This window comes from Lemur catta, chromosome 3 (genome assembly GCF_020740605.2).
Source record: "Lemur catta isolate mLemCat1 chromosome 3, mLemCat1.pri, whole genome shotgun sequence".
Classification (NCBI taxonomy): Eukaryota; Metazoa; Chordata; class Mammalia; order Primates; family Lemuridae; genus Lemur; species Lemur catta.
In genome coordinates, this window is record NC_059130.1 from 103,010,750 (window position 1) to 103,035,256 (window position 24,507).

General features: G+C 42.4%; 1 non-coding gene across 1 annotated transcript; it reads right to left on the reverse strand.

Annotated features, from left to right (window-relative positions):
* Window positions 1-391: 391 nt before the first annotated feature.
* Window positions 392-573, reverse strand: LOC123636293. Its single transcript, XR_006734484.1, has one exon. It is a non-coding gene; the product is annotated as a small Cajal body-specific RNA 1 (non-coding RNA).
* Between the last annotated feature and the right edge of the window lie 23,934 nt (window positions 574-24,507).

The following is a 24,507-nucleotide window of genomic DNA, read 5'->3' on the forward strand; positions in this document are numbered from 1 at the left end:
ACCATCTTTCTGAAAATTCTTTTTTCCCATAGTCCCATTCTAGTCATACAGGTTGTTTTTTTTTCTTATTTTCTTTTTTTTTTTTTTTTTTATTTCAGCTCATCATGGAGGTACATAAGTTTAGGTCATATACATTGTCCATGTCCTGCCCATCCCCCTGAGTCAGAGTCCCAAGCGCGTCTGTTCTCATTCTCCAGACAGTGCACCTGGCACTCATCATGTAGTCATGCCTCCCTCCCCCCCACCTCCCCGGGTCTGCACCTTCAAGCATGACCATTCCCCAGAGGGTGCGCAACGCACTCGTCATGTAGGCATACACCCATCCCCTCCCCGCACCCCCCATCCCAGTCTGATATCCAATTGGTATCCTTCCCTTTTTTTCTTATTTTCCAGTTGTGCCTTTGAGTTATCATTCATAGTATAGCTTTACACACTAGGCTTAAAAGACTCATGCTTTTGTTTTAGTATTGCACTTCTTAAACCCAGCTATCACAACACATCATAAACCAACCATCCTCTTTGGTGAGATATTTTCATGTCTGCTTATGAAACTGCACAGCTATCAGCTTGCTGAGTGTAATAAAAATTTGAAAATGGACAGAAAATTGATGTCAGCACTGAGCTAACACTGGAGAATTCTTGCCTCTGGATGACTTCTTATGTGCGATAACAAGTGTCTTTATTCTGTAAGTCACTTGTAGTTAGGTTTTCTATAATTTGCAACTGAAAGCATTCATATTTAAACACATGTCAGTATCTATCCATCTATCCCACCTATTTCCAGAGAAAATTAGTCTTACTTTATAATAAAAGACAAGGGAAAAACCAATACAAGGGTAAACAAGTAATGAAGGAACACTTATGTTTCTGGCACCATGGCATGCTAAATATCCTGAATGACCCTCCTGATAAAAAGAGCTGGAATTATTTTAAATCCATATTTTTAAATGAATCAGTTGAATATATCAGCTTACATTTAAGTCAAAAGAAACCAACAAAAAAGTATAAATAAGTAAAATATATAGTATCCCAGAAGATAATACTGTATAAAGAAAAATAATTCAGGGAAGAGGGAGGGAGGAGGAGTGCCAGATGGAGTAAATGGTCAAGGTGAGCCTCATTGAAATGGTGACATTTGAGAAAAGACTTGAAGGTGATGAGAGCAAAAGCCATAAGAATATCTGAGGGAAGAATGAATCAGGTAGAGGAAACAGCCAGTGCAAACAGCCTACAGTGTGAACATGTTAAGAAAGCACAAGGAATAACAAAGACAGTATGACTGGAATTGAATGAGTGAAGAGGAGAAGAGAAGAAGATGAGGTCATAGTAGTAATGGATATAGAATTCAAGTATTTTCTTTCAGCAATTTGAGGGTATCATTCATTCCATTGTCTTCTGGCTTCCATGGTTTCTGTGGAGAAGTCTGTTGCCAGTCTTATTGTAGATTATTTGAAGATAATATATTAATATCTCTTTTTCCACTGGCTACTTTTAAGATTTTCTCTTTGTCTTTGGTTTTCAAAGTTTTACTATTATGTACCTGAGTATGGTTTTCTTTGCATTCATTCTGTCTAGCATTCATGCATGCATCTTATGTCTTTATGTCTTTATTCAGTTTTGGAAATTCCCAACTATCATCTCTTTAAATATTGCATCTGCCCTATTTGCTGTTTCCTTTCACTCTGAGATTCCAATTACACATAATTTAGACATTTCCACTGTGTTTCATATGTCTCTTACATTGTTTTTGTATTTTCGCACCCGTTAGGCTCTCCCTACTTAGGTCTAGACATTTTCTTTTGGCCTATTTCCAGCCAATTAATTTTCTCTCCAGTAGTGTCCAATCTTCTGTCAAACCATTTATTGAGTTCTTAATTTCAATTGTTATATTTTTAGTTCTAGAATTTATTTTTGATAATTTTCATAGTTTCCAATTCTATGCTGAAATTTTCCATCTTTTCATTTAATTTTATCATATTAATTATTGCTATTTAAAATTCTGATAATGTCAATATCTAGATCTCCTGTGGATCTGTTTCTGTTATATATTTTTTCTGTTGATATTTTGGTCAGTTGATATCTCTTTGCATATTTGGTAAATTTTGATTAAATTTTGACATTGTGTATGAAAAATGTGGAGATAGTTTGAAACTCTGGGTCAAGAGAGGATATAACTTTTACTTTTGACAGGTAGTAAAGGCAGATCACCTTAATGCAATCAGAGACTGAGCTGATCCAAAGCTGGTCTTTAGTTTTTGTGATGGTTAGTCTATTTCTGATTCACCCAAAATTACAAACTGAAAAGTGCTATGAAGGAGGCAAACAGGTGATAGAACAGGGGTAATTTGCAAAGGGAGTGAGAAGTGGATGCTGCTAGGGTACTCAAGGAAGGCCTCTATAAAAGGTGCCCCTTGAGGCCCAACCTGGATGATGATAAGAAAACAGCCATGTGAAGATGTAGATTCTTCTAAACAGGATAAGCAGCAAATACAAGTACCCTGAAGCAGAAATGAGCTTGGCAGCTTTATGGAATAGAAAGAAGGTGGGATGACATTACAGGGTAGAGAAGAGCTACCTATTAGAAGCCCTGACAAAGAGAATGGATTTCATTTCAAGTGTGGTGGGAAATTACTGAAGAATTTTACATAAGAGAGTGACATAATCTGGTTAATGTTTTTGGAAGGTCACTTTGGCTGCTATGTGGAGAAATACTTATGGAGAAACAAAACTTGAAGGAGCAAGACCAGTGATAAGGCTATTTGCAGTAATCCAGATGAGAGGTGATGGTGGCCTGGATTAGGGTGCAGTGCAAATGAAGAAAGATAGATGGAGATGAGATATATTTTGGATCCTCTGCAGGATTCACAGAGCTTGTTGCTAGGTTAGATATGGGGTTGGTGTGGAGACAAAAGGACTTGAGCAATTGGGTGGATGGTGGAGCCACATATGAAGATGAAGAAGTACAGGGAAAGCATAGGTTTTTGAGATAAAAGTCAAGAGTTCCATTTTGAAGCCATTTAAATGCTATACAAGCAGCATTAATTTGGTGTCTTTGGTTGCAAGTGTCAAATTGGCTTAAGCAAAAATGGGAAATTTTGGGCTGACACTCTTGGGAAATACAAGCTCATGGAAAGCTGGATCCAGGCACTGTAACTGGGTCATCAGAACACAGGCACTATCTTGCTCTTCTTTCTGTCTCCCCCTCCCTCTCCTCCTCCTCCCTCTTTTTTGTTCCTCTTCCTTCTTTGCTGGGACGATTTGATCCTGAAGTGACTACAGCCATACGCCACACGTGGAGAAAACTGTCTATAGTAGGAGAAATGGCAGCCTTCCCACAGCCTATCCACTGAATCCACTGTCTCACCATTCATGCTGTGTGAGATTATCTATCTGTCTATCCCCCTAGAAACAGAGTGGACACCTTAAAGTTAACGCCCAGGTCTTAGTCCCTCTGAACTTAGTCCCTCTGAGCTTAGTGAAATGAAAAGTAAATTAGCTTTGGAATTAGCCAGTACCTGGCTCTGAAATTTAGTGGCTGCCTGGGCTTGGATAAGTTACTTAACCTCTCTGAGACTTATGCTACTCATCTATAAACTAGCGATTAAAAATATATAATTGGATGGGTTATGAGAATTTAATTATAAGATCTTGATGAGAAATGCCTGGTACAGTTTAGGTGCTCTATGCTTACATAAGTGAAGACATAACGAAGGCTGGAGCAGCCTGGAGGGTGTGATCTTGGAGAAATGGGCAGGGAGGTGAGAAGCTGGGCTGGAGCCTGGCGGCTGGGAGGAAAAGCCAGTTTGGGGCAGCGGCAGGGGTGCCTGACAGTCGCTGTGCAGGCCCTTGGCCTCAGCCCAACCTGCCTGGTGGGGGCTCTCCCCAGGACCCCACCCACAGCCAGGACAGGTCCTGGCCCGCACCTCACTCCTCCGCCAAGCCTCACACATTCCAGCGGGATTGATAAGATTCCGGGTGCCACACCCGCCCCACCGCCCACTGCCTACCTCAGGCTGGATAGGAGGGGTGGCTTCTCCTTCCACACGGCGGCCCCTAGCCCACTCCCCCACCCCCCCAGCCCCCCCTACCCCCCAGCACCACTCCTCTGTTCCTGTTTCACAGAACAGCATAGCTCTCGGGAAACCCAAAGAGCCTTGTCACCCTCCTGCTGACCTTTGCCTTGTCAGCCCCCCCACCATATTCCCCACCAAGCACCAACCAGTTTCATTCCTTTCCTCCCCATGAAGCCCACAATCTAAAAAGAACTTGCTCAGAATTCACAGCAATTACAAAACCAAGGCTGGGGTGACCTAATGATGGGTGAATGTACTCTCCTCTGGGCTCCTCCACCTTGCTTATTACTCCAGGGACACTGGGTGCCTGGGACCCCACACTGGAAACTGCTAATCTTGCTGGACAGAGGAGGAAATCCAGGACCAGAGAGCAAAAGGGACTTGCCCGAGCCATAGTCAGGCCTGGCTGAGCAGTGGAAGGTGCTGCGGGCCAGACTCCTAAGGCCTGGCCTCCCACCTGTCCGGAACCTGCCTTGAGGACAAGTCTGCTCCAGGTGGCACCTCCACACCCACAGGGGCACCTTCTGGTCAGTGCAGGACACAGCCCACCATGACAGTGGAGGTGAAGAGACAAGGAGGGATGTCCTCAGCCTCTGGGGCCAGCAGGATCCACCCTGACTCCCTGACTCCTCTGTGTGACCTGCGGCAAGTGGCTTAACCTCTCTGAGCTTCTGTGTCCTCATCTTAAAATAGAGATCAATCATAAGGTGAGTGAGGGTCAGATGAAATAATGCTTTAAGAGACCTTAGCAGAAGGCAGCATATAGTAAGCAATCTACAAACAGAGCTGTTATTGCCATCATTATTAATATAAACAAAGGAATAAAAGTCTATAATCCTGCCTTAGCCCTGGGACCAGGTTGGAGATTGAGGGAAACTCAGGAACAGCCCCCATATCATTGAGTCCTCAGGCCTCACCACCTCTTCCCTGCCCACCTCTCCTCCCTGCAAAGCCTGGGCCCAGCCCCCCTTTCCCGCTCCCCTGCTCTCTCCCTCTGCTGACTCTGATGAGTCACCCACCCCCAGGGCATAGTTGTGCCCATCAGAAACCCATTTTTCCAGTTTCCCTTCCTGAGCCAGGGGCCCCCTGGGTCATGCCTTGCTCCCAGAATGAGGGAGAGGTGGGGGGCCTTGAGCTGGACGAGGGGAACTAGGGGGAGTTGGAGGAGCAAGGAAGAAGATGGGAGAGGAATTAAGGAAGAGGCAGCCCCCTCCCTTGGCCCGAATTAGTCTAGAGCAGCTCTGATCCCTGGGCGGGGATGGGCCCAGGTTTTGCGGGGGTGAGGGGTGGGGAAGAGGAGAGAGGTCACGCTAGAGCCATGATTTCCCATTGCTGGGAAGTCCCTCCAGGCCCCGAGACTCAGCACAAGGCAAGCAGAACTCATCTCTGCGGCTCCCCTGGCCGTCCACCCAGTCCTTCCGGTAGAAAACCTGGGAGTGCCCACCCCCTTCCCCCACTTCTGCCCGGCACGTCTCCTCCATCGCCAGGTCTGGCCTTTTCTGCCTGGGAACGGCATCTCTCCCACTGGTCCCTGCTGTCCCCGCTGTCCTGGTTTAGGTCCTCATCAGCCCTCCCCCTCCTCGCTGGTTTCTTTCCCAGCAGGCTCCTTCCCTACAAACCCAAAGGGAATCTTCCTTACACAAGGAACTAATCAAACAAGGGGGTGGCCTTGGGAGGGGGCAACCCCAGCTGCGACAGCAGTAACTGTCTTCTCTCTGCTCAGCCAACGAGCGAATGGGGAGCGGAGGTTGGGGAGTGGGCTGGGGGGCCCCAGCGCGGGGCTAACACGCTCTGAACAACTACCACATTCCTCAGTGCACTTTACCTTTACCACCTGGCGAAGGTGGCTACCCCTGGACCCATTTTGCAGAAGGACAAAGCAAGGGGTGGGGAGGTCATGAAGGCCACACCCAACCTACAGCCAAGAGGTGGCAGAGTTGGATTCTGACTCCAGTCTGGCTTTAGAGCCTGATTTGTCCTCACTGTCCGGAGATATCTCTGGAGATTGAGCGGAACTAATCTGTGTGGTGGGCCCTTAAAGGTCAGGGGACTAAGTGGTTTCCTGAGAAGCTCTCTGGAAGGAAGCCGTGTGTGCGTGTGCGTGTGCGTGTGTGTGTGTGTCCAGCTCCTGGACAGTCCTGAGCATCCGGCCTGAAAGCGAATCTTGCCCACTGCTGCCCTCCGCTGACCAGAGGGAGAACTGCTCCAGTCTCTTGGGAATCCGACCTCACAGGGGACCACATTGCCCAACTTCAGGGACCCTGAGAATCCAGATGGTCTAAGGTCAGATCCCTAATATACAAAGAGCTCTTAAAAAACAATAAGAAACAAACAAAGGTAGCCAATAGAAAAATAGGCAAAGGACACAAATAGGCCATTTCACAAAAGAAAGCATCCAACAGTCAATAAGCAGATGATCAATTTCACTAATAAACAAAAAAAGGACAATAAAAATAATGAGAGGACATGTTCACATATTAGATTACAAATTGATAATGTCTTCTTTCACAAAGTGTGTTGAGAAATAGGCACTCCTGTATCGTTGGTAGAAGTGAGAATTGGTTATTCACCTGTCCTAGCCCTGGAGCCTTTCTGGATGGCAATATCAAAAATTTTAATATTCACGTTTTTGACCCAACAATTCCACATCTGGAAATTTATCCTGAAAATGCAAAAGGATATATATTTAAAGATGTTCATTGCAGCAGTGCTTGTGGTCCATCTATTTACAGAGAAAAATAGGGGGTCACTAAAAATAAAGGGGTGACTGGAGTCTGCCCATGTTCATGCTGATGACATGGACACATTTATGTAAATCGTATTGTTGTATGTGACTATGTCATTGAAATAAATTTTTGAAAATAACAAGATAAATATATTTTTTACATAGATGCCCACGACATACTGAGTGAAAACCTTGGATTGCACCATGGTTAAAATACTACGATCCAGTTTACTCCAATTGTGTGTGTGTGTGTGTGTGTGTGTGTGTGTGTGTGTGTGTGTGTGTATGAACATAAGGAGTTATCTGCAAGACTGTTACCAAAATTGTAATGGCCTTTGTATAATGGGATTTCACTTGAATTTGACTTTCTCCTCTATACTTTTAAATTTTTAACAATGAGCCCATATTTTTATAATGACAACAATAAAGCTATTATCATTTTGAGAAAAGAAAGCAAGCAGAGGGTCTTGCTTCCCCAGGTGGTGGAGCCCAGCGGTGGGTGGGATAGGAGGTGGCCGTGCTAGGAGGGTGTGCTGGTAGGTTGGGACACTAAGGTGGGGTGTGGAGACCTGGGGCTGGATCTGCTGACCCAGTGTGACATTGTCTGGAGAGAGTCCTGGGTGGTCAGAGAGGAAAGGGCCTAATGGTCTAGTGCCTTCCCTTTGAGGCAGGAGTGATAGATTAGATGACCCAGAAAGGGCAAGGGACTTGTCCAAGGTTGCACAGCAAGCTAGCGCTAAATTGGGCACCAGAATCCAGGCCTTCAGACCCCAAGCCAGGGCTCTTTCCTCACTGCTCTCACGTCATAGGGTGGATCTGAAAGTCAGAATTAGGTCCCTGTTAAACAGCACATTTCCACTGACATGGTGCTGCCACCGATTGCTGTGAGAACAGTTCCCTCCAGCTCAGTCTCCTCGTCTCTGAGCCAGGAAGTCACAGCTCCCTGGAAACATCTTTGTACCACACGGCCTGTCCTGACACTGAGCAGGAAGCTGGGTTGTAGAGGGATGGATGGTGGCCTCCTCTCTCCTTCCCCATGGCCTTCCCTCTGCCTTCCTCACCCATCTCCCAGCCCCAAACCACATTCCCGCCAACAGCGTTCTCTCTTCTCCATTCCCTCACCAGCACTTGCTATCTCTTGTCTTTTTGATAATAGCCGTCCTAACAGCTGTGAAGTGATATCTCATTGTGGTTTTGATTGCATTTCCCCGATGACTAGTGATGTTGAATACCTTTTCATATACCTGTTGGCCATTTTAATGTCTTATTTGAAGAGATGTCTATTCAGTCCTTTGCCCATTTTTAAATTAGATTATTTGTTTTCTTTCTGTTGAGTTGTTTGAGTTGTCTCTATTCAGTTGTCTGCACGCCCAGGTTCATTGCAGCATTATTCACAATAGCCAAGATATGAAAACAACTGAAATGTCCACTAATGGATGAATAGATAAAGATACTGTGCTACATATATACGATGGAATATTATTCAGGCTTTCTTTAAAAAAAAAAACAAAAATGAGATGCTGACATCTACCGGAATATGGAAGAACCTGGAGGACATTGTGCTGAGTGAAATAAGCCAGGCACAGAAAGAAAAATACTGTATAATCTCACTTATATGTAGAATCTGTAAAAAAAAAAAAAAGTGGGAAGGAGTCAAACACACAGAGATAGAGAATAAAACAGTAGCTGGGAAGAAGGAGTAAATGGGGACATGTATGTCAAAGGATACGTCGCAGATGTGTAGGATGAACAAGTCTTGGGATGTAGGATCTAATGTACAACATTAGGACTATTGTTAATAATATTGGATTGTATTTGGAATTTTTGTTATAAGAGTAGATTTTATGTGCTCTTGCCACAAAAGGGGAGGGTAGCTGTGAGATGACGACTGTGTTAATTTGCTTGACTGTAGTAACTATTGCACTATGTGTACATATATCAAAACAGCATGTTATACACCTTAAATATATAGATAAAATTTTTTAAAAATAAATTACCTTTATAAGGTTGGGGGACGTCCATATTATTCCTAGCACACTGAGAGTGTTAATCAGGATTGGAAGTTGGCTTTTTTGAAATGTTTTCTTCCCTGTCTATTAAGACAATCATATGGCTTTTCTTTCTCAGTCTGTTAATACAGTGAATTACATTGATTGCTTTTGGATGCTTATACCAACCTTACATTCCTGGGGTGTGTTATCCTTTTGGCCATGATGTAGCATCTTCTTTATGTATTGTTGAATTTAATTTGCTAACCTTATAGAAGGAATTGGGAAGCATTCCTTCCTCTTCAATTTTATGGAAGATTTTATATGGAATGATATTACTTCCTTCTTACATGTTTGGAATAATTCCTCAGTGAAGCCTTCTAGACCTGGAGTTTTCTCTGTGGAAAGGATTTTAAATACAATTCAATGTATGTAACATTTGTAGGGCTATTCAGGTTATCTGTTTCTTCTTGAATGAACTTTGGCAGTTTATATATTTTAAGGAACTTGTCCATTTCATTTAAGTTATCAAACTTAGTGGCACAAAGTTGCTCATACCACTACTTTATTATCCTTTTTTTTTTTTTTTTTTTTGAGACAGAGTCTCACTCTGTTGCCCTGTCTAGAGTAGTGCCGTGGTGTCAGCCTAGCTCACAGCAACCTCAAACTCCTGGGCTTAAGCGATCCTACTGCCTCAGCCTCCCGAGTAGCTGGGACTACAGGCATGCGCCACCATGCCCGGCTAATTTTTTCTATATATATGTTTAGTCGTCCAGATAATTTTTTTATTTCTATTTTTAGTAGAGACGGGGTCTCACTCAGGCTGGTCTCAAACTCCTGACCTCGAGCGATCCACTCGCCTCGGCCTCCCAGAGGGCTAGGATTACAGGCGTGGGCCACTGCGCCTGGCCTATCCTTTTGATATATATAGAATCTGTAGTGATGTCACCTCTTTCATTCCTGGTATTGATAATTTGTATATTCTCTCTTTCTTCCCTGATCAGTCTAGACAGGGATTTGTCAATTTTATTGGTCTTCTCTGTTAACCAGCTTTTGTTGTCATTGATTTTACATGTTACTTTTGTTTTCTATTTCACTGAATTTTGCTTTCATCTTTATTATTTCTTTTTACTGATTACATTTAATTTTCTCTTTTTTCTTGTTTCTTAAGGGGAAAGCTGAGGCCCTTGGTTGACATCTTTCTTCTTTTCTAACCTAAGTATTTAGTGCTCTGACTTTCTCTCTATGTACTATGTTAGCAGCATCCTACAAATTTTAATATGTGTGTTACCATTTTAATTCCATTCAAAATACTTTTAATTTGTAGGCCAGGCATGGTGGCTCACGCCTGTAATCCTAGCACTCTGGGAGGCCAAGGCGGGCGGATTGTTTGAGCTCAGGAGTTCGAGACCAGCCTGAGCAAGAGTGAGACCCCGTCTCTACTAAAAATAGAAAGAAATTATATGGACAGCTAAAAATATATATAGAGAAAAAATTAGCCGGGCATGGTGGCACATGCCTGTAGTCCCAGCTACTCGGGAGGCTGAGGCAGAAGGATTGCTTGAGCCCAGGAGTTTGAGGTTGCTGTGAGCTAGGCTGACGCCACGGCACTCACTCTAGCCGGGCAACAGAGTGAGACTCTGTCTCAAAAAAAAAAAAAAATACTTTTAATTTGTGTCTTTTGATTTGTTCTTTAGCCCATGGGTTGTTTAGAGGTATGTTATTTAGTTTCCAATTATTTGGAGATCTTCCAGAGATCTTTCTGTTATTGACTTTTAATTTCATTTCATTTTTGTCAGAAAATATTTATTGTATAGGAATTGAGTGTGTTTAAATTTACTGATGCTTATTTCATGGCCCAGAATATGACCTGTCTTGGTAAATATTCTGTGTTCGCTGTAGTTAATGTATATTGTGCTGATGTTGGATGAAGTGTTCTATAAATGTCTATCAGGTCAAGTTGGCTATCAGATCAATTATTCAAGTCTTTTATATCTTTACTGATTTGTGCCTGCTTTTTCTATCTACTTTTGATAGAAGAGTGTTGAAATCTCCTACTAAAATTGTGAATTTGTCTCTTTCTTCTTGCAGTTCTATCAATTTGTGCTTCATGCATGTATTAGTTTGCTAGGACTGCCATAACAAAGTATGGCTTAAACAACAGAAATTAATTTCCTTGCAGTTCTGGAGGCTAGGAATCCAAGATGAAGGTATCAGCAGGATTGGTTTCTTCTGAGGCCTCTCTCCTTGGCTTATAGATGGCCTTCCTCATCCTGTGTCATCACATGATCTTCCTTCTGTACACTTTCCATGTCCAAATTTTCTCTTATAAGGACACAGTCATTAGATTAGGGCCCACCCTAATTTAACCTAATTATCTCTTTAAAGACCTTATCTCCAAATACAGTCAAGTCATATTTTGAGGTACCAGGGTTAGGACTTTATCATATGAATTTTGACAGGACACAGTTCAGCCCAAAACAATGTATTTCAAAGCTCTCTTATGAGTTGTAGAAATGTTTTGGATTTCTATGTCCTCCCAATTAATTGACCCCTTTATCATTATGAAGTAATTCTTTATCCCTAATAATATTCTTTGCTCCAAAATCTACTTTATTTTGATTGGCTATAATATGATATATATTTTTCCATCCCTTTATTTTTAACCTATTTGTGTCTTAATAAAGTGTGTTTTTTTAATAAATGGCATATAGCTGTGCCTTGCATTTTTATTCAATCTGAAAATCTCTGCTTTTTAATTGGGGTATTTAAACCTTTTACATTTAATGTGATCATTGGTATTGTTGGGTTTAAATTTTGCTATTTGATTTCTACTTGTCCTATTTTGTTTTTATTCCCTTCTTTTTTCTCTTTTTCTGCCTTCTTTGGATTATTTTCTATGATATTTTATCTCTTTTGTTGACTTATTGGCTAACAATTTGTTGTATTATTCTAGTAGTTGCTTTAGCATTCATAGTTTACATCTTTAACTTATTACAGCTGCTGTAGTTTCAATGTTTGTGTCCCCTCCAACATTCATGTTGAAGCTTCATCTCCAGTGGAACAGTATTAAAGAGTGGGGCCTTTGGGGGTGATTAGGCCATGATGACTCCACCCTCAAGGATGGAATACATGCCTTATAAAAGGAATTGAAGGGAGACAGTTAGCCCTTCCACCTAGTCTGCATTTGTCCCCTCTGGAGGATGTAGCAATAAGTCACCATCTTGGAAGTAGAGAGTGAGCTTTCACTAGACATTGAATCTGCCAGTGCCTTGATCTTGGACTTTCTGGCCTCGAGAACTGTGACAAATAAATTTCTTTTGTTTAGAAATTGCCCAATGGCCGGGCGCGGTGGCTCACACTTGTAATCCTAGCACTCTGGGAAGCCGAGGCGGGCGGATCGTTTGAGCTCAGGAGTTCGAGACCAGCCTGAGCAGGAGCGAGACCCCGTCTCTACTAAAAATAGAAAGAAATTATCTGTCCAACTAAAATATATATAGAAAAAATTAGCTGGGCATGGTGCCACATGCTTGTAGTCCCAGCTACCCGGGAGGCTGAGGCAGTAGGATCGCTTAAGCCCAGGAGTTTGAGGTTGCTGTGAGCTAGGCTGATGCCACGGCACTCACTCTAGCCCGGGCAACAAAGCGAGACTCTGTCTCAAAAAAAAAAAAAAGAAAAGAAAAGAAATTGCCCGATCTAAGGTAATTTTCATAGCAGCAGGAATGGACTAAGACAACAGCCTACCTGCAAGTAATAGTATACCACTTCTCATACAGTATAAGAACCTTATAACAGCACAGCTCCACTTAGCCCTTCCTGGCCTTTGTGTTATTGTTGTCAGATATTATGCTTCTACTTATGTTACAACCCTACATTAACAATACATTGTTAGTGTTTTTTCTTCAGTTTATTATTGTTTTTAAGGATTTAAATAATTAGAAAAAGAATCATTATTTTTACCCATATATTTGTCATTTCCAGTGCTTTTCATTTCTTTGTGTAGGTCCAGATTTCCATTTGGTACAATTTTCTTTCTGTTTGAATAAATTCCTTTAATCTTTCTTGTAAATATGAGTCTTCTGCCAATGAAATCTTTCAGCTTTCATATGTCTGGAAAAGTCTTTGTTTCACCTTCATTTTTGAAATATATTTTCAATGGGTATAGAATTCTAGGTTGACAGATTTTTTTTTTCTTTCCGTGCTTTAAAGATGTTCCACTGTCTTCTAGCTTGCATTGTTTATAATAAAAAAAATCTGCTGTCATTTTTTGTTCCTCTGTATGTAATGTGTCTTATTCCTCTGGCTGCTTTTAAAATGTTCTCATTATCACTTGTTTTAAGCAATTTGATTGTGATGTGCCTTGGTGTATTTTTCTTTATGGTTCTTGTGTTTGTAGTTTGTTGAGTTTCTTGGATCTGTGAGTTTATATTTTTATCAGATTTGGAAAATTTTCAGACATTTCTTCGAATTTTTTTTCTGTTCTTCCCCCTCTTCTCTCCTTTAGGGACTCCAAATACACATACATTAGGCTGCTTTAATTATCCCATGACTCATTAATGTTCTTCTTGTTTTAGTCTTTTTTTCTGTGTTTTATTTTAGATAGTTTCTATTGCTAGTATCTCTTAAGTTCACAAATCTATTCTTCTACAGTGTCAAAACTGCCATTTTTCACCTTAAATATTGTGATTTTCATTTCTAAATATTTGATTTAGGTCTTTTTTATACCTTCCATACTTTATTTAACGTGTTTATTCTTTCTTCTAGCTTCTTGAAAATGTGAAATTTAGTTATAATAGGTGTTTTAATGTTTTTTCCTCCTAATTCTATCATGTGCCATTTCTGTCAGTTTTGATTGATTGATTTTTCTCTTCCTTATAAATAGGTTTTTTTTTTTTTTTTTTTTTTTTTTTGCTTCTTTACTTGCCTGGTGATTTTTTACTGGATGCCAGACATTGTAAATTTTACCTTTTAAGTCCTAGATATTTTTTGTATTTCTATGAATATTCTTCAGCTTTGTTTTGAATGCAATTAAGTTACTTGGAAATAATTTGATCTTTCTAGGTCTTATTTTAAGATCTTTGGCAGGACAAGAGTGGCATTTAGTCTAGAGTTAGTGTTCCCTATTATTGAGGCAAAGCCCTTCTGAATGCTCTACCCAATATCCCAAGAATTCTGAAATTTTTCCACGGTGGCTGGTGGTAAGGGCATTATTCTTGGCTATGTGTGAACTCTGAGAATTTTTTTCTCTAATGTTTTTGGGAGGTTCTTTCCTCAGGCTTGGGTCATTTCCTCATGTTGATCAGCACTCAGTACTATGAAGCTCTCCACCCCTCTGGCACTCGGCCCTGCAAACTGTAGCTTCCTTGGCCTTCTTGGACTTCCAGCTCTGTCTCCTCATATCAGAAAAACCTCTAGGCTCTGTCTGTATTCCCCCTCTCTGCACTGTGGCCCAGAAATTTTCTCTAGGCAGTAAGCCAGGGCAATTACAGAGCTCACCTTGCTTGTTTCCCATCTCTCAGAGATCACTACCCTTTGTTGCGTGATGTCCAGTACCATGGGAACCATTGTTTCATATACAGTCATGCACTGTATAATGACGTTTCAGTCAATGATGGACTACATATGTGACAGTGGTCCCATAAGATTATAATGGAACTGAAAATTCCTATCCCCTAGTGGTATTATAGTCATCATAACATCACAGTGCAACACATTACTCATATATTTGTAGTGATGCTAGGGTAAACAAACCTATTACTACTATGCTGCCAGTTGTATAAAATCATAGCACACACAATTATGTACAGTACATAATAATTGAAATGATAATAAACAACTATGTTACTGGTTTATGTATTTAGTATACTATAACTTTTGTCATTATTTTAGGGTATATTCCTTCTACTTATAAAAATAAGTTAATTATAAAACAGCCTCATGTAGGTATTCCAGAGAAGGCATTGTTATCATAGGAGATGACAGCTTCAGGCATGTTCTTGCCCCTGAGGATCTTCCAGGGGCACAAGATGTGGAGGTGGAACACAGTGATATTGATGATCCTGATCCTGTGTAAGCCTAGGCTATCCTGTGTGTTTGTACTTTAGTTTGTACTAAAAAAAAAAGTTTAAAAAGTAAAAAAATAATAATTAGTTACAGTAAGCTAAAGTTAATTTATTATTAAGGAAAGAAAAATATTTTTAATAAATTTAGTGTAGCCTAGGTGCATAGTGTTTATAAAGTCCACAGTAGTGTACAGTAATGTCCTAGGTCTTCACATTCTCTCACCACTCACTCACTGACTCTCCCAGAGCCACTTTCAGTCCTGCAAGCTCTATTCATGGGAAGTGCCCTCTAAAGGTGTACTACTTTTTATCTTTTATGCCATATTTTTACTAGACCTTTTCTATGTTTGGATATCTTTAGATACACAAATACATACCATTGTGTTACAATTTCCCACAGTATTCAGTATACTAACATGCTGTATAGCTTTGTAGTCTAGGGGCAATAGAATATTACCATTTAGCCTAGGTGTATAGTAGGCTATACCATCTAGGTTTGTGTAAGTACAATCGATGACAGTCTCACAATGACGAATCACCTGACAATGTGTTTCTCGGGATGCATCCTTATTGTTCAAAATAATACATAAGGGCTGTATTTTGTTCAGTTTTGTTGTTGTTGTTGTTTTTGCTCCAGGTGGGAGGGTAAATCTGGTTCTCATTATTCCACTTTGACTGGGAGAGAATTTCTTTCCTTCTGTGTTTAATTTTCTTCTTGCTAAAGTTGATCCTTCATAAATCTTTGAACAAAAATCTGAAATTAGTAAAATCTCTGTCAGAGTATATCCGAAAATATCTCTATTTTACATTCATCCTTAAATGCTGGTTAGCTGAATGTAGAATTCTATTAATAATTGTTTTTATGATTACTTTGAAGTTATTAGTCCATTGGCATCTATTGTTGCCGATGAGAAATTGGCTTCAGGCAGAATACCATTCATTTGTGGATAATGTTTTATTTTTGACAGCTTTTCAGATTTTTTAAAATCTTAATTGTCTTTCAATTTCTCTTAAAGATGTCTAGGAATAGAATTTTTTATCCTACTCAGACCTCAGTATGCCTTTTCATTTTAGGAACTCATTTTTCTTCACTTACAGAAAATTCTCCACCATAATTTCTTCAAAGGATGCCTCTGTTTTCTCCTTGTGAAACTACTAATCTACTACTAAACTACTAATCTAATATAAATGTAACTTCTCATTTTCTCTTCCATGATTTTTAATTTCTTTTTCATATTTTCCATTCTTCTATAATATTAACTATAACACTAAATCCTGAGCACTTACTATATGCCAAGAACTATACACTCATTAAATCCTCATAGCAACACCATGAGGTAGGTACTAATATATCTCCATTTTATAGGTGAGAACATTGAGATACAGGTTTAAAAACATGCTGAATCCTTACTGCTAGTAAGTAGCGGAGTTGAGATTTAATGTCAGGTGTGTGGCTTCAGAGCCCTTTCACTACACTAATATTCTACACTGTCTATCATAATTTCATCTTTGTGCTGCATTCTGGGTGATTTCCTCAGATTCATTTCAGTATACTAATTCTCTCTCCAGCTGTGTCTAATCTACTCTTTGAAATATCTACTGAGGGGTTTTATTTTGGTTTTGTGGGGTTTTTTTGTTTGTTTGGTTTTTGGTTTTTGAGACAGGGTCTCCCTCTGCCACCCAGGCTGGAGTACAGTGGCTGGATCATAGCTCATTGTAACCTCGACCTCCTAGGATTCTCCTGCTTCAGCTTCCCCAGTAGCTGGGACTATAGGCGTTCACCACTATGCCTAGTTAATTTATTTATTTGTTTATTTATTTATTTATTTATTTATTTATTTATTTATTTATTTATTTATTTATTTATTTATTTATTTATTTATTTATTTATTTATTGGTAGAGACAGTGTCTGCCTATGTTGCTCAGGCTGGTTGTGAACTCCTGAACTCAAGGAATCCTCCCACCTCAACCTCCCAATGTGCTTGCTGTAAGCCACTGCATCCCACCGTATTGAGTTTTTAATAGTTTTTAGAGTTTTCATTTCTACTGTTTCTATTTGGTTCTTTTTTCGTAAGCTCTTCTTCCTGCCTTATGTCTTCTACTCCCAATTTTATCTCTTTTAAACATACTTACATTAATGTCTTTCAGAATATACTATAATCCTAATTTTTTGGCATGTGCACCACCCAGATCTCCCTTCAAGAAGGAGCTTCCTATTCAGCTACAAGGAGTGCAGTTAGCTGACAACCTCAAGCTGTTAGTTCCTTTAGGATCTGCCTCAGCTTTTGAATTAAGGCCACACCTTTTCTTGGGAGTCCCTAAGCGATAACGGAATATGGCAAGAGTACTAGCATCTTACCATTTCTGCACAACATGGGACTCCTCTAACAAGCAGTATTTGTCCTATAGTTCCCCTTTGGGTTGGCCAAGACTCTGTCAGAGCTGCATCCTGTCTGAGGCTCTCCCTGTCCAAACTTGCTTCTTCTCCATTTTATCTTTTACAGACATTACACCTCAATAAACACCTTGCACTCCTAATTCCATCTCTGCATTTACTTTCTGGAAGACTCAACTAACACAGCATGTGAATTATCCAAGTTGTTTCATCTTGTGACTTTCTCTCTTAGCAATTGTTCTCCTCTCGCACTTTGCTGTATTTTTACTATGAGATTGTCTTCAGCTGGAGTTGTTTTCTATAGACTTCCCTCATGCCCTGCATTGCAGAGGAGTACCATGGGTAGTGTCATAAGATGCTCCATTAGTTTAACCAGTTCCAAGACAAATTTTATGTCAATTTCTTGACTAGGGTCCCCCCTCCCAACCACTACTACCACCATTTCACAGTTAATGCAAACTTAATCCTCACACCCACACGAATGCAGGCTGTGATTACAATCGCTCCCAGGTAACTGTCTACAGCTTTTGAGCTCAGCTACATATTTTTAAATATATTTGTTATATTTTCTCTAGCATTTTTATTTATTTAGAGAAGAGAAGAGACTTCTGTTCTTCTTATAGTACCTCATACTCACTGAAAGTAAACCCAGAAAACTGTATTAAATTTGTATATTCATTTTTTTTGTTAACTGCATTTACACATAATTTGTTTCCTTGGTCATCCCACCTATTTTTAACTTTTTATTTTGAAATAATTATAAATTTGTAGGAAGTTGCAGAAAAGTCCCTTATATGCTTCACACAGTTTCCCCACTCAGGAATCTGCATTTTAAACAAGTAAGCAGATGACGCAGATGTAGATGCAGGTTGTTACAGATGCTATCAATTTCCCATCCACAGCTCTTGGACCTTTCTTGTCCACTGTTAGCATCCACCCTGAACCAAGGACTCTCAGTGTTGGTACATAAATATCCCAGTTCCCTCGCCCCACAGATGAGTTGTTTCTGAGGCATGTTTTGCAGCATTTCCCAGAGTTCCCTGCTGAATCAAGCTTTAATAACCAACTGTGCTACCTGGCTATATAGGACACTTTTATTGGTTGCCTTCTTTTCCTATATCAATTCCTACTTCCCTTATCACTTCCTACTTCCCTACCAATGATCACTTCCCAAGTAAGCTCATTTAACTGAAATCTTTGTCTTGGGATCTGCTTCTGGACTCCTAAGCTAAGACCAGAAGTGGTCTTAGAAAGCAGATCCTTAGGGTGGATTCTAGATTTAGATAACTTGCCAGCCAATGGCAACAGGATCCCATTGTCGGTGGCCCTTACCATGTTGTAGAAGCCTCATGATAAGGACTCTTATCTATGGTGAATCGGGGGCTAGGATACAGGTATAGGGGGATACAACCATTTCTGAAGTCTACCCAGCATCTGAGAGACATGGAGGAAATGGTAGTTAAAGAACTGGTGGGATCTGTTGGCCATGGTGAAGAAGCGTTGTTAGGGTGAGGCTCACAGGAGCAGGAGCCCGACAGGAAGTCAATAGGAGGAAGTGAGTCCCCCGTTCCTGTCTCAGCCTGGGCGACTCCCCCCGCACTCCTCAGTGGCAGCGGGTAACAGGCAGCATTTGGCAGTGCTGGAATGTGAATCTCTGAGCCCCAGCTCCAGCACTACACAACGTGGTGTAGAAGGGTGGGTGTGATGCTAAGATGCCTTAAACGGCAACAGTTTAATGAATGACAGGAAAAACAGCTAACAATAAACTATGTAGAAATGCATAAACTGCTAGAACTGGCGAAGGCAGTCAAAGGTTCAAAGAAGAAATTTATTGCCTAAAACCGAAAGGCCACCAGCTGAGTGTGTCTCCAGTATGCTCCCTTCACGGGAGCAATAGGGAATGAGCTCATGAGGGGGGCACTGGTGTCACTGAGCACCTCAGTGGTGGCTGTCCTTTCTAAGCTATGTCATAGGCGAAGCTGCTATGGAACGGGACTCCCTAGTGTGTGTTAATGGTGACAATAAGATTCCAGAACAGCAGAGGCCAGGTAGCAGCACTTCATCATCAGAGGCAAGGTGGATGGAATTACCACGGTGGGCAACAAGTCAACCAACGGCCCTTACCCAAAGGGATCTGTGGGGTGGCCACTAGACCCCGGAGTTCCTAAGGGCGAGATCAGTGGGCAACCAACAAGGGTATTGTTGACAAACATAATCAAAACAGATCAAGAGTATGTGATCCGAAGACCGCTGTGAGCCTTCACAATGAAAAATCACTATCCTTTACCCATCTTCCATGCTTAAGCTGGTCCTCAGACCCAGGGGCCATTGTTTAAAGGAAAGACTGGGTTCTTTGAGGAAGGGGCCCACAATGCCGCAGATGTATATACAGAATTAATTCCCCCAATCTTACCCCAAAGGGACCTATAGCCATTTAACCAGAGTAACTGTACACTAGAGAATGAAAATATCCAGATATTTCTATGGTTTGGGGTTACAGGATCTGGACTGACACCAGTACCAGGGAATCCAAAATGCCACTATGACCCTCCAGTTAAAGTAGGGGATACAGAGGCAAGATGACAAATGGAGGCTTTGCAGTGGGTCCCCCATTTCACAGTGGGTCTCAGGGGTCTGCATACCCACCTGTGACCATGTCTCTATCCCTGAGTACTTAATTGGGATTAATATACTCAGCAGGTGGTAGAAACCTCACGGTAGTTTCTTAATCTTTAAAGAAAGATCCATAATGATAGGAATGCCAAGTGGAATGGTCTCAAATTGCACATACACCGCCAAACAAGAGAGTAAATTAGAAGAAATTCTGCACTCTGTGGTGAATGTCAGAGATTAGCACCACCCTCAAAGATTTAAAGAATGCAGGGGTGGTGGTCCCCATGGTATCCCTATTTTATTCACCACACTGGCCAATGCAAAAATTAAAATAAAAAAAAAGATAGATCATGGTGTGTGATTGTATACTACCATAAACCTAACCAAGTGATAGCTTCAGTTGCAACTTCCGTGCCCGATGTGGTATCTTTACTAAAATTCACCAAAATAACCTCTGGCACTTGGTATGCAACACTTGTCTGACAAATACATTTTCTTTTTTCCCCAGTCATTTTCAGGAGGGATGTTCGGAGCAGTTTGCATTTACTTGGAACAGATAGCAGTATACACTTGTGGTCTTGCCTCAGGGCTGCTACCTTTCCTACTCTGTCGCAGGGTAGTTCCTGCCATTCCTCAGAACATCATACTGGTTGTGTATGTAGATGATATGTTAATCAGACCTGAGGAAGAAGAAGGGGCAGGTGACCTGGACGCCCCTAAGACAGATGGGTGACAGGGTGAGAGATGAACAGATTCAGGTGTCTGACCCAACAGTTAAGGTTTTAGGGTTCAGGGACCTAGGACATGCAAAGACATACCCCCCAAAGTAATGGACAAAGTAATTGTGCCTTGCAGCTCTTACTACCACAGAAGAGCCGCTCAGTAGACCTCTTTGGATTTTGGAGACGGCATACCTCTCATGTGAGAATACTCCTCCAATGCATTGATTCTGGGGATGCTGCTCCAAGCTATTATATTTATCAGATGCCATGTGATAGAAGTGTTCATAGTAGATGAAGACGCAGATGGAAACTTTGGCAGGCCCCAGTAGGAGCGTTTAGTGCAGACTCCTAGGATTCTGGAGTAAGGGCATGTGCAGCAAGGAACTACTCAATATGTGACAACCAATGCCTGGCATGCTACTGGGTTCTAATAGATACTGAGCAATTGACCACGGGATATCAACTGACCATGTGGCCAGAGCCATGTAAGTTATGTACTATCAGATCTACCAAGCTATAAAGTAGGGCAGGTGCAACAGCAATCCATTGCAGATTGGAAATAGAACATTCAGGATTAGAGCTGAGCAGGACCAGAGGTCGCAGATAAATTACAGAAGCAAGCCCAGACCCCCCGGGTTGGCACCTCTGTTTGCACTGGAGCCTCTCCCTCAGCTCGCACCTTTGAACTCGGGGGTCCTTGTGACCAGATGACAGAGGAGGAAAGAACTTGGGTCTGGTGTGTGGACAGGTTGACACAATAGGTTGGTAGAAAACAAAATCCACTCCTGCTGCAGTGCAGCCGCACTCAGGGGCTCCTGAAGGGTAGTGGTAAGGGGACTTTTTCCCAGGGCCAGAACTTCAAGCAGTATGTTGAGTCATCAACTTGGTGCAGAAAGAGAGGCGACCGAGGTTAGGACTCCAGGGCAGTGGTGAACGGTTTGGCTAATTGCTCAGGGACCTGCAAAGAATAAGACGAAAATATTGCAGTAGATAAGATCTGGGGAAGAAGCATGTGGATTGATCTTTGACAGAAGACACAAAATATGTGGATCTCTGTCTTGCTTCATTGTCTACCAGACAGTGCCCCTTGCAGAGGAGGCACTGAACAACCAGGGTAACTACCAGTGGAAATGAGTTTACCTCGCTCCTCAGCCACCCCACGGCACACACAGTGGACCTGCGAATGGAGTAGCCATGGTGGCACGGATGGAACCATGCATGCCCCAACAGCATGGGCTCCCTCTCACCAAGGCTGACCTAGGGATTACTACTACAAGTGTCCAATCCGTCAGAGCAGAGACTGAGGCTGAACTCTTAATATCATATCATCCCTCAAGGAGAGCACCCAGCCACATGGCGCCAGGTTGATTACATTGGCCACAACCACCCTGGAGGGTCCATGATTCCTCCATAACTTCATGGGACTGATAACAGCTTTTCCTTTTCTGTCCACAGTGTCCTAGCTAGCACCAGTATCGAAGAGTTCCCAGAGTGTATGATTTGTCCTTTTGAGATCCCCCATAACGTGACCATGGAGGAAGTGCACACAGGACCATGCTATTCACTGGTTCTGCTATGTGCCATATCGCCCAGAAAGTACCATCCTGAGAAAATGTTGGAATAACCACTTGAAGGCATAGTTACAGCATCAGCTTGAAGACGGGGTTGAGATGCCGTCCTTAAATGTATTTATATACCTTGAGCCACTAGCCATTATTATGTGCTGTGTGCCTGATAGGCAGGATATGCAGGTCTGGGCACCAGGAAGTGAGTGGCCACTCTCCCCTTCATTCCTGCTGGCCCGCTCGGTAGATGCATGCTTCCTTCCCCCAGCTTCATGCTCTGTAGACTGGAGATCCTAGTTCCCAGGGGTTAGGGGGAGAACATTCTTACCAGAGGGCATAATAATGGTTTTACTAAACCTAACATTATATCTTCCCCCTGGCAATGCTGGGCTCCTCATGCCAGTAGAGCAGCAGGCAAAGAAAAGGATTCCTGGACTGGCAGGAGTAAGTGGCCCCTGCCAGCCCAGGCGAGGGGTGTCTAGAGTGGGTGGCAGAGAGGGAAGATGACGAGATTCAGTTACTGCTCAGGACCACCTACAGCAGGGGGGCCTGAGGCTCGTTCCTCGACTCCTCTTATCTTCTCCTTCCTCCTCCCCCTCCTCTTTCTCTTCTATTAATAAATTGTGGCTTTCTACCAACTGAAGAAGCAATGACAGAACATGAAACTTAATGCAGGTGCAAGTTTGTCTGAGCAGGTACGAGGGCTGGTGTGTCTTGCAGGGAAACTGCGCAGTATCCCTGCAGTCAGATATAACAGATGCTGCCAGTGCCCTGCCTGTGTCCCTCGAAACTGTCAGTGTGTTCCCAAGACTTCTGACTACCAGCATCTGTATCGTGCTTGAGGGATCATTTCCCCAGAAATATAGACATTGACTGCACACATGCATTCACAAGTGCCAGGGAATTAAACACCACTGGGGAGCAGCCTCAGCACTCAAAGCTGGAGTACACATACCCCAGCTCCCCTGCCCTGTGGGCAGGATACTTCTGAGGCACGTGCTTTGTACCATTTCTCAGAGTTTCTGTGCAAGATAAATGTTCGATTGCCCCTGTAATAATCACGCACACTTACGGGGCTGCCTTTTCTTCTCTATGTCACTTTCTCACTTCCCTGTTAGTGTCACTTGTACTCCCCAAATAAACTATTTTTTCGCTCCATTCCTTATCTCAAAGTCAGCTCTCAAAGTTAGCACCCATGCTAAGACACATGTGGTTCAAGACTGTGCTTTGAGAAGCACTGATTTAGAGAACGAACTCATTTCTATTTTTGAAAAATCTCTCTCTCTCTGTCTCCCCACTCCTCCTTTCTTCCCCTTCCTTCCTCCTCTCCCCACCAACTCTGAGTGTTCATGTGTGTGCGTGCATGCGCATATATAATATGTGAAAAACATCTTTAAGGATATAATCCAAGTATTAGTGACATTTCTTTCTGGGTGGTAGAATCATGAATATTTCAAATTTCTTCTTAGTTTTCTCCTCTCCTTTGTTTTTCTACAGCAGCAACTGTGTATCAGAAACTATTTTTAATTGGCAATTAGGAGATTATTAGTGAGCTCAGTGGAGTGATCGGGGCCAGAGCCAGGCTGCGGTGGGTTGACGATGGCAGGGGACGCTGTGCAGACGCCTCTCTAGAGAAGCTGGGCCAGAGAAAGGCAAGAAATGTGGTGGCAGCTGAAGGTGGGAACTGTAGAGCATCATGCTGAAAGAAACTTGAACATGTTTATAGGCCACGGAAAAGCAGCCAACGACGAAGAAGGAGACAAAAACCCAGAGTCAAGAGGGGGATAATTGAAGGTGTCAGGGCCTAGAGGAGGCCCAAGGGGATTAGACCTGGGCCCAGGTGGAGGAATCAGTTTCGAGCAGAAGGCAGGCTTCATCCTCTGGGACCAGGGGGCAGGGGGTGAGGATGAAGAAAGTTAGAAATGCGTTTACTCCATCCATGTGTTTATTTTACACTCTGCCTCATTTCTCAGAGGACTCAAGGCTTTTCTCTACATAAATTGACAGGTTGAAGGGACTGGAGGTTGAGAAGTCCCCTGGAGAGGCTCTGCTTTCTCCATGGAGGGAGGCAAGGTCCCTCCCTCCAGATGGAGCAGGAGTGCCTCTGGGGGGTTAGAGGAGTCAGGCAGGGATTTGGAATGGCGGGAAGCTCCGAGAGGGGGAGCCCAGCTGGACCATTTAGAAAGTCTCCTGAATGGGGCCGACCACCCAAATATGGCCCAGCTCCAGGCTGCACAACTGTGGGAGCTTCTCCAGCAGCTGGAGGTGGAGAAGCCGGTGTTGCTACTTGCTCTGGCTTTAGGTAAGTCACTTCCCCACTCTGAGCTGCAGATTCCTCATCTGCCAATGGGGAGAGAAATGTC